Source organism: Mauremys reevesii, linkage group 23 (genome assembly GCF_016161935.1).
Source record: "Mauremys reevesii isolate NIE-2019 linkage group 23, ASM1616193v1, whole genome shotgun sequence".
NCBI lineage: Eukaryota > Metazoa > Chordata > Testudines > Geoemydidae > Mauremys > Mauremys reevesii.
This window is the reverse complement of record NC_052645.1, coordinates 6,419,406-6,430,687: the sequence shown is the minus strand read 5'-3', so window position 1 is coordinate 6,430,687 and position 11,282 is coordinate 6,419,406.

The following is an 11,282-nucleotide window of genomic DNA, read 5'->3' as shown; positions in this document are numbered from 1 at the left end:
TGCCCCATTAACACCATGATCTCCAAAGCGCCGGGGCCAGCGGTTTGAGAGAATTCTGTGTCCATGTCCTCATCACTCTCGTCGCCGTGCTGCCACCTCCTCCTCGCTTGGTTTTGCAGGTTCTGGTTCAGCATAAACTGCACGATAATGCGCGAGGTGTTTTCAATGTTTGTGGCTGCTGTGTTGAGCTGAGCGAGCTCCATGCTTGCTGTGGTATGGCGTCTGCACAGGGAACCCAAGAAAAAAGGCGTGAAACGGTTGTCTGCCATTGCTTTCACGGAGGGAGGGAGGGGGAGGGGGCCTGACGACATGTACCCAGAACCACCCGCGACAATGCTTTTTGCCCCATCAGGCATTGGGATCTCAACCCAGAATTCCAATGGGTGGGGGAGACTGCAGGAACTATGGGATAGCTACCCACAGTGCAACGCTCCAGAAGTCGACGCTAGCCTTGGTACATGGACGCACACAACCGAATTAATGTGCTTAGTGTGGCTGCATGCACTCGACTATATACAATCTGTTTCCAAAAATCAATTTCTGTAAAATCAGAGTAATCCCGTAGTGTAGACATACCCCCCCAGTCTGAAATAAGGAGTTTTGGAATCTGGTTGTTCTTTGTGTTCAACCCAAACCGCAGGACAGAACAGCCGTGAACCAGGGGGAATTCCAGATACAGACTTCACACCTCTCCCTCACCACCAGATTTTAAAGGGCAGATTACTTGTGCATATCAATGGGAAAACCTCCATTGGAGTCAGTGTCAATGTGACCATTTACACCAGCTGAGAATTTGGCCCGTTGTGTTTGCACCTTGTTTAATTCCATCCCAAAGTCACTGAGTCTCCCAGACTAGAAAGTACAGCTGGCAGCCGCTTTGCAGACTAGCCTAGCACTTCCATGGGGAGCTACAAGGCATGCAGGGATCTTGGAGGAAGGGTAAGTTGCAGGCTATTGGCAGAACCTTGTGAACAGTCAACACCAAGCAAAGTGCCCGTGGCTGCTCTCTGGGCACTGAGAAGCAATTTCTAGCCCCCTCTGTGCATTTGCTCCCTGCTGGCTGCATGGCAGTGGGGTTGTGTAAGCCAGGTCAGACCCTGCACTCTGCAGAAGGGAGTTCCTACAGCACAATGTCACCACTAGCTCTAGCTTTTCTACATGCCAGTTGGACATGGTATATTAAACCTTATTCTTCCTATCTGAATGCTTATTTTTCAATGGGAGTTGAAGAATAATGTTCTTCTATGGAGAATTCCATGAAGAACGCCCTTCTTTCAAAATGGCTGCCATCTCCTATTATTCTCAATGGCCGCAGGATGCCCTAAGTGTAGATGGCTAGTGCCTCCACTAGCCTCCACCTCACAGTGCTCTTCTCCATCTACTGACAGCACAAGGGGCTGCCATCTTCCCTGGAGGCACTTTGACTTCTCACCCTAAATCCACACACAATGTTTTGTTTTTAAATATAAGTGTGACAGACTGTGAATGGATCTGTGTCAAATTATGAACCACATGCTATTTGGGGAACTCTGTTTTGTTTCAGGGCCTCTACTTTGCATTGTAACCTTCATTTTAGAGTGTGACCTTCGTGCTGTTCTGCAACCTCCTTTGTCGATTTTAGAGTATCTGTTTTGTAGCAGGGGTTTGACACCTGGTGGAATGACTGTGTCTGAGAAGCAATCAGTATATCTTAAGTATTTATACGGCCTCATCATCCAAAGTATCTGAGTCCCTCATAATATTTAATATTATTAATGTCTTTTTCTTCAACACCCTGAATTTTTGTTCTGTATTGTAGTAAGACTTTGGCTTGAGCCTGGAAAACTACTCTTTTCTTGTGAAACAAACAGGACACAGACTGCAGAGATCCCAAGCAATTACTTCCACCCATAGTCTTGATGGATACACAAGTTCCCAGTTGCATGAGCGTACTGTTACATCTCACCAGCATTTGTCTGACGTCTAATAGGAAGCCCCTCTGATTCTTCCTGGCTGAGATAACGTGCAGGGATAAGTTTTAGCAGCCAAACCAAAAACACAGCCTGGAGGAAGTGTAGCTAGTTAATTGGGCACCCACAGCTTGTCTTCAGGACAAAATTGGGCCCTTCAAATAAGTGTCCTTTGATTTCTGTAGCCCAGCATAACCTCCCAGTGTGTGTGATGCAGCCAGATTGCATCAAGGGAACAAAAGGCTTTTGAGCATCTGCTGGAAATGGCCATGAATAGCTGCCAAAGAAAAGTAGCAGCTTTCCAAGGCAGTGCTAGTACTGAAGAGCAGTACTGGGAGCAGCTGGGCAGTGTGGAGGGAAACAAGGCAGGGATCAGAGCAGGCTGGAAAATAGAATTTACATTCTGGGGGAAATGCCAGCATTTTAAAATTTGTTTTTATTCTGAATCAGAGGAAAAGTCAGAATTCCCCGCAGAACTGAATTTCCAAAAAAATTAAATTTGGAAACATTTCATTTTGATAATGTTGAGATATAATATCATGTCATATTTTGATATACTTTCCTATACTAATCTATGTTAATATAATATAAAACAAACAAATTGAATCAATAATATAAAAATTAAACCTTTTTATCTTATCAAAACAAAATCTTTTGACATTATCAAAAGGGGGTAGGCAGGGGTAGCTCAGTGGTTTGAGCATTGGCCCCCTAAATCCAGGGTTATGAGCTCAATCCTTGAGGGGGCCATTTAGGCATCTGGGGCAAAAATCTGTTTGGGAATGGTCCTGCTTTGAGCAGGGGGTTGGACTAGATACCTCCCAAGGTCCCTTCCAACCCTGGTAGTCTATGAAACAAGCAAGTCAAAATGATTCATTTTGACATTTTTCCATCCAAAGGGTAGGAATGTAATGGTAAATTCTCACAATGGAGAGGGGTAACTAGTGGTGTTCCCCAAGGGTCAGTCCTCGGACCAATCCTATTCAATTTATTCATAAATGATCTGGAGAAAGGGGTAAACAGTGAGGTGGCAAAGTTTGCAGATGATACTAAACTACTCAAGATAGTTAAGACCAAAGCAGACTGTGAAGAACTTCAAAAAGATCTCACAAAACTAAGTGATTGGGCAACAAAATGACAAATGAAATTTAATGTGGATAAATGTAAAGTAATGCACATTGGAAAAAATAACCCCAACTATACATACAACATGATGGGGGGCTAATTTAGCTACAACGAGTCAGGAAAAAGATCTTGGAGTTATCGTGGATAGTTCTCTGAAGATGTCCACGCAGTGTGCAGAGGCGGTCAAAAAAGCAAACAGGATGTTAGGAATCATTAAAAAGGGGATAGAGAATAAGACTGAGAATATATTATTGCCCTTATATAAATCCATGGTACGCCCACATCTCGAATACTGTGTACAGATGTGGTCTCCTCACCTCAAAAAAGATATTCTAGCACTAGAAAAGGTTCAGAAAAGAGCAACTAAAATGATTAGGGGTTTAGAGAGGGTCCCATATGAGGAAAGATTAAAGAGGCTAGGACTCTTCAGTTTGGAAAAGAGAAGACTAAGGGGGGACATGATAGAGGTATATAAAATCATGAGTGATGTTGAGAAAGTGGATAAGGAAAAGTGATTTACTTATTCCCATAATACAAGAACTAGGGGTCACCAAATGAAATTAATAGACAGCAGGTTTAAAACAAATAAAAGGAAGTTCTTCTTCACGCAGCGCACAGTCAACTTGTGGAACTCCTTACCTGAGGAGGTTGTGAAGGCTAGGACTATAACAATGTTTAAAAGGGGACTGGATAAATTCATGGTGGTTAAGTCCATAAATGGCTATTAGCCAGGATGGGTAAGAATGGTGTCCCTAGCCTCTGTTCGTCGGAGGATGGGGATGGATGGCAGGGGAGAGATCACTTGATCGTTGCCTGTTGGGTTCACTCCCTCGGGGGCACCTGGCGTTGGCCACTGTCGGTAGACAGATACTGGGCTGGATGGACCTTTGGTCTGACCCGGTACGGCCATTCTTATGTTCTTATGTTCACTATTTCATCAAAATCAACATCTTTCTGCAAAACTACTTTTCCTGACAGGACAATGTTCAGATGATTTTTTTTGGCCATTTCTAGAAGTGAGAATGTGTGGGTTAGTGATGCGATGAGCCACTAAGTTCATAGCCAGAACCAAACATCACAGTACAGAGGCATTTTGATCTAGGATTTGTGGTCGAACTCATTCCCTAGTGTTGACTAAATGTCATATAGACCTTGGTGTTGTCTCATGGCCATAGAGACTTTCAGCTCTAGATAGCCAGTTCAAATGCAGCGTAGGCTGGCAATGAATAAAATACAGCTCCAGCTAATAGCTTTCTGGTTGTCTTTCCAATTGTCATCTCTTCAGGGCAAGGGCTGTGTTTACGCTTCTCTTATGTTCATACGGCACCTATCACAATGGGGCCTGGTTCTCAGAAAAGCAGACTTTGAGTCCCTCAGGGAACTGATGGGCAGGATCCCCTGGGAGGCTAATATGAGGGTGGAAGGAGTTCAGGAGACATGTATTTTCAAGAAGCTTTATTGAGGGCACAGGAACAAACCATCCTGATGTGCAGAAAGAATAGCAAATGTGGCAGGGGACCAGCTTAGCTTAACAGTGAAATCTTCGGTGAGCTTAAACACAAAAAGGAATCTTACAAGAAGTGGAACCTTGGACAGATGACTAGGGAGGAGTATAAAAATATTGCTCAAGCATGCAGGGATGTAATTAGGAAGGCCAAAGCACAACTGGAGTTGCAGCTAGCAAGAGATGTTGAGAGTAACAAGAAGGGTTTCTACAGGTATGTTAGCAACAAGAAGAAGGTCAGGAAAAGTGTGGGCCCCTTACTGAATGGCAACCTAGTGACAGAGGATATGGAAAAAGCTGAAATACTCAATGCTTTTTTTGCCTTGATCTTTACAGACTTGCACAAGTCCATGGGGCCGGATGTGCTGCATCCGACGGTGCTGAGGGAGTTGGCGGATGTGATTGCAGAGCCATTGGCCATTCTCTTTGAAAACTCATGGTGACTGGGGGAGGTCCTGGACGATTGGAAAAAGGTAAATCTAGTGCCCATCTTTAAAAAAGGGGAAAAGGAGAATCTGGGGATCCACAGCCTCACACCAGTCCCTGGAAAAATCATGGGCCGGTCCTCAAGGAATCCATTTTGAAGCAGTTGGAGGAGAGGAAGGTGATCAGGAATAGTCAGCATGGATTCACCAAGGGCAAGTCATGCCTGACTAACCTAATTGCCTTCTATGAGGAAATAACTGGGTCTGTGGATATGGGGAAAGTGGTGGAAGTGATATATCTTGACTTTAGCAAAGCTTTTGATACGGTCTCCCACAGTTTTCTTGCCAGCAAGTTAAAGAAGTATGGGCTGGATGAATGGACTCTAAGGGGATAGAAAGCTGGCTAGATCGTCGGGCTCAACGGGCAGTGATCAATGGCTCAAAGTTTAGTTGGCAGCCGGTATCACTGGTCTACAATTTTTGAGAAGTCGTCTGCTTCAGAGATAAAATGTGCTATTTATTATGTATTTTGATGTGCTGAATTCAAATATGACAATTAAAACAACTGATTGGCTACTGTTTCTAAGATATTTAAGTTTTTACATTTTATGTCTATGTATATTGTGTAGATAGTAGAGTTTTAATCATAAATTGTAAACCTAGGTCTTTTCATGTGTTTATGGTTGCTTTACATGATAATATTTCACCTGTCCTGTTTATGTAACTCTTTAAAAATCAGCAAAAGGGTTATATAAATAAAATTTATTATGAAACTATAGGCAAAAAACTATGTACATAGTTTAGTCCTATTCAGTGTCTACTCGGCGCTTCTTGGCTTGTCTCTTGTATTCATTAAATGGAGCATCTCCTGTCACTGTCCAGCAATAGTCTGCAAGCATTGATGGGCTCCATTTGCCCTGATAGCGTTTCTCCATTGTTGCAATGTCCTGGTGAAATCGCTCGCCGTGCTCGTCGCTCACTGCTCCGCAGTTTGGTGGAAAAAAATCTAGATGAGAGTGCAAAAAATGTATCTTTAGTGACATGTTGCAACCAAGGCTTTTGTATGCCTTGAGGAGGTTTTCCACCAACAACCTGTAGTTGTCTGCCTTGTTGTTTCCGAGAAAATTTATTGCCACTAACTGGAAGGCTTTCCATGCCGTCTTTTCCTTGCCACGCAGTGCATGGTCAAATGCATCATCTCGAAGAAGTTCACGAATCTGAGGACCAACAAAGACATCTTCCTTTATCTTAGCTTCACTTAACCTTGGAAATTTTCCACGGAGGTACTTGAAAGCTGCTTGTGTTTTGTTAATGGCCTTGACAAAGTTCTTCATCAGACCCAGCTTGATGTGTAAGGGTGGTAACAAAATCTTCCTTGATTCAACAAGTGGTGGATGCTGAACACTTTTCCTCCCAGGCTCCAATGACTGTCGGAGTGGCCAATCTTTCTTGATGTAGTGGGAATCTCTTGCACGACTATCCCATTCGCAGAGGAAACAGCAGTACTTTGTGTATCCAGTCTGCAGACCAAGCAAGAGAGCAACAACCTTCAAATCGCCATAAAGCTGCCACTGATGTTGGTCATAGTTTATGCACCTCAAAAGTTGTTTCATGTTGTCATAGGTTTCCTTCATATGGACTGCATGACCAACTGGAATTGATGGCAAAACATTGCCATTATGCACTAAAACAGCTTTAAGACTCGTCTTCGATGAATCAATGAACAGTCTCCACTCATCTGGATCGTGAACGATGTTGAGGGCTGCCATCACACCATCGATGTTGTTGCAGGCTACAAGATCACCTTCCATGAAGAAGAATGGGACAAGATCCTTTTGACGGTCACAGAACATGGAAACCCTAACATCACCTGCCAGGAGATTCCACTGCTGTAGTCTGGAGCCCAACAGCTCTGCCTTACTCTTGGGTAGTTCCAAATCCCTGACAAGGTCATTCAGTTCACCTTGTGTTATGAGGTGTGGTTCAGAGGAGGAGGATGGGAGAAAATGTGGGTCCTGTGTCATTGATGGTTCAGGACCAGAAGTTTCATCCTCTTCCTCTTCCTCATCTGACTCAAGTGAGAATAATTCTGGTGCATCAGGAACCGGCAGTCCTTCTCCGTGGGGTACTGGGCGTATAGCTGATGGAATGTTTGGATAATGCACAGTCCACTTTTTCTTCCTTGACACACCTTTCCCAACTGGAGGCACCATGCAGAAGTAACAATTGCTGGTATGATCTGTTGGCTCTCTCCAAATCATTGGCACTGCAAAAGGCATAGATTTCCTTTTCCTGTTCAACCACTGGCGAAGATTTGTTGCATAAGTGTTGCAGCATATGTGTGGGGCCCACCTCTTGTCCTGATTTCCAATTTTGCAGCCAAAATAAAGGTGATAGGCTTTCTTAACCATAGTGGTTATACTGCGCTTTTGTGATGCAAAAGTCACTTCACCACAAACATAGCAGAAGTTATCTGCACTGTTCACACAAGTACGAGGCATCTCTGCTCACTTTGGCTAAACAGAAATGTGTCCCTTTGCAAAATCAAACACTGACCAATAAGAGAGCACGACACTGTATGATTTCTAGAGCTGATATACGGCAATGTGTTCAGCAGAGTGATGTAAGCTTCGTTATGATTGCATCATCCATGACTTCTAGGAATAACATGATGCAATTCATATCATGTATGACGCAATACCAGCTTCAGATTGCATCATTCATTGTTTTGCCTAAAAAGCAAGTACTGTCCAAACCCAGTCATAGATTTATTCATAGATCCAGTCAAAGATGTATTTTAGTCATTTCTGGTTTAAATTGAGATCCCTTCCCTTTATAACTCACTTATCCTCCGCTATTCCCAAGTCAAGGGTCGTATATACTGACCCAATAGCATATCTTGAAAACTAGAGCCAATCAACAATTTTAAGCATCATTTTCGTTCTCAGTGACCCAGAATTAGTAAAGTTGGACTACATTTATTTCAGAAGCATTTTGCCTGTAGAGCAGTGTATCAAGCGAAATGCCACAGGGTTCAGTCCTAGGGTCAGTTTTGTTCAACATCTTCTTTAATGATCTGGATGATGGGATGGATCGCAGCCTCAGCAAGTTCGCAGATGACACTAATCTGGGAGGAGACATAGATACGCTGGAGGGTAGGGATAGGGTCCAGAGTGACCTAGACAAATTGGAGGATTGGGCCAAAAGAAATCTGATGAGGTTCAACAAGGACAAGTGCAGAGTCCTGCACTTAGGATGGAAGAATCCCAGGCACGGCTACAGGCTGTTCTGCAGAAAAGGACCTGGGGATTACAGTGGATAAGAAGCTGGATATGAGTCAGTAGTGTCCCCTTGTTGCCAAGAAGGCCAACGACATATTGGGCTGCATTAGTAGGAGCACTGCCAGCAGGTTGAGGGAAGTGATTATTCCCCTCTATTCGGCACTGGTGAGGCCACATCTGGATTATTGCATCCAGTTTTGGGCCCTCCACTACAGAAAGGATATGGACAAATTGGAGAGAGTCCAACAGAGGGTAACAAAAATGATCAGGGGGCTGGGTCACATGACTTACAAAGAGAGGCTGAGGGAACGGGGCTTATTTAGTCTGCAGAAGAGAAGAAGGGGGGTTCCAAAGCAGATGGAGCTCGGCTGTTCTCAGTGGTGGCAGATGACAAAACAAGGAGCAATGGTCTCACATTGCAGTGGGGAAGGTCTAGATTGGATATTAGAAAAAACTATTTCACTAGGAGGGTGGTGAAGCACTGGAATGGGTTCCCTAGGGAGGTGGTAGAATCTCCTTCCTTAGAGGTTTTTAAGGTCAGGCTTGACAAAGCCCTGGCTGGGATGATTTAATTGGGATTGATCCTGCTTTGAGCAGGGGGTTGGACTAGATGACCTCCTGAGGTCTCTTCCTATGGTAATCTTCTATGATTCTATGATTCAGATGGAGAATCTGGGTACTAATCTAATGTAAATGTTGAATAAAAAATAGCTATATGTAATGGGTTAGAGGTTTATGTAATAATTAGCACAAAGTACCAGCCCATGATTTTAGTAGAAGACTTCCCTAGTGGTGACAATGTTACTTTACTTGGTACATGATAAAATGCTTCATAACAAAGGAACTCCTGAATGAAAATAACATGGTGCTCTGAGGAAGAGCCCGGTGCCCCTTTGAAGGTGAACTTCACAGGAGATGTTGCTGTTGAATAATGGAAGGAATTCAGACAATGATTCTGATTTATCTGGAGAGTCCGAGGGAAAGCCACAGAAACTTAGCTTCACTGTTCCTGCATGTGTAGGGAGGTGCAGCACATCAGAGAACATTCAGCCCTGGAGCAAGCCTTTGAAAGGAATCATCTGGATGTGGCTTTAAAGAAATCCAGTGAATCCCAAACTCCAAGGCAGAACAGAGCTAGTTCTTTGTTGTGTCCAATGGCCAGGTGAAAAAACAGACCACTATGTAACAGAGTTTGAAACAAAGAGTTCAAAGGAGGCATTGGTAAGAGATTCAGGCTGAACATCAATGAAAGCGGTAGATATCGGCAGAGCTAAATGACAAATAAACTCCAGATAAGCCAAGAGAAAAATAAAGATGCAAAGCTGACATGGATGGCATTACAAACTGTTCATGGTAAGACAAAGTCGGTATTCACCCACGAAAGCTCATGCTCCAATACGTCTGTTAGTCTATAAGGTGCCACAGGACTCTTTGCTGCTTGTTCATGGTAAGAGTATACTTCAAAAGGAATTAGCAGAATGAGTCAGCAAAAATAGGAATATTTTGGCAAAAACTAAGGCAAAAGCTGGGATGTGGAAAATGTGCACCTGCATGTCCTTGAATTAAGTGTGCTGCATATTGGGAAGATGGCAGAAACTGCAACAGAAAGAAGCACTATGCAAAAATATGCAAAGCAAGTCATGTGCATGCAGTCCCAGAAACTGGGGATAAAAGTGAAGTAGTAGTTGAACTTCTCATTGGAACGATGTATCAAACAAAGGATGGAAAAGAACTGTGGGATTAAATTGAGACCCTCACACTGTTAAACATGAGATAGGAACTGAAGCTGACATCCTGCCAGAAAAGATTTACCAGGAAATTAGAATTAAATTTTAGATTTAAAAAAAAAGTCAAATTAGCAACCTAGTGTGGTACTGGGGACTATATCTTTAAGGGCTAAGCTTCCCAGAGAGAGAGAGAGAGAGAGAGAGAGAGAGAACTGAACACCACACATGGAGTGGAGAGAATTACCAATAATTAGGGTATAGCCTGTGGAATGTACATATAACGAGGTTGAAAGATCAATCAGTGAAGTGATTTGTGAGTGTGAAGAATTAAGAGGGATCTAATGTAAAATAGAGGCCTCTTGTGATTGAAATGAAAACAACAGACTAGAAAATAAGGACTGATTAAATCAGTTTGATTAAGGGTGCACATGAGATTTGTTTAAACCCTGCAGTAACCTTCTTTTCTGCTCCACCCAAGAAAATTCCTTTTGCACTGAGAGACCAGGTTCTACAGGAACTAACACGCCTGGTGATTGAGTTATAGAGAATGTCTGTGTACCTGCTGACTCGGTAAATGGAATGATGGCTCCAGAATTCCAAGGAAGCTTTTGAGAGCACACCTAGCTCCAGAGGAATTTACTAAGGATATTAAAAGAGCTCCCTGTTTGGGAGTGGCCGCTGATAAGCACTTCATGTACCCTTCCTCTGGGAGATGATTTCTCACTTTATCATTAGATCTAACTGCCAGGAAAGTGTTTCAGCCTATATTTGCCCCTTCTAAATTGCCTCCACTCACTCTGAGTTATACCATATGTATCCCCATAATGGATTCCTCACTATTCTCGGTGCATCCTTCAAAAGCTTTCAGTGCTGCCTCTTAAGAACATAAAAGAACGGACATACTGGGTCAGACCAATGGTCCATCTAGCCCAGTATCCTGTCTTCCTACAGTGGCCAATGCCAGGTGCTTCAGAGGGAATGAACAGAACAGGGAATCATTGAGTGATCCATCCTCTGTCGTCCACTCCCAGCTTCTGGCAAATAGAGGCTGGGGACACACAGCATGGGGTTGCATTCCTGTCCATCCTGGCTAATAGCCATGGATGTACCTATCCTCTGGGAACTTATCTAGTTCTTCTCTGAACCCTGTTATAGTTTTGGCTTTCACAACATCCCCTAGCAAGGAGTTCCACAGGTTACCCTCAGTCCTTGTGTTATGTGAAGGGGTAAATAACACTTCCCTATTCACTTTCTCCACACCAGTCATGATT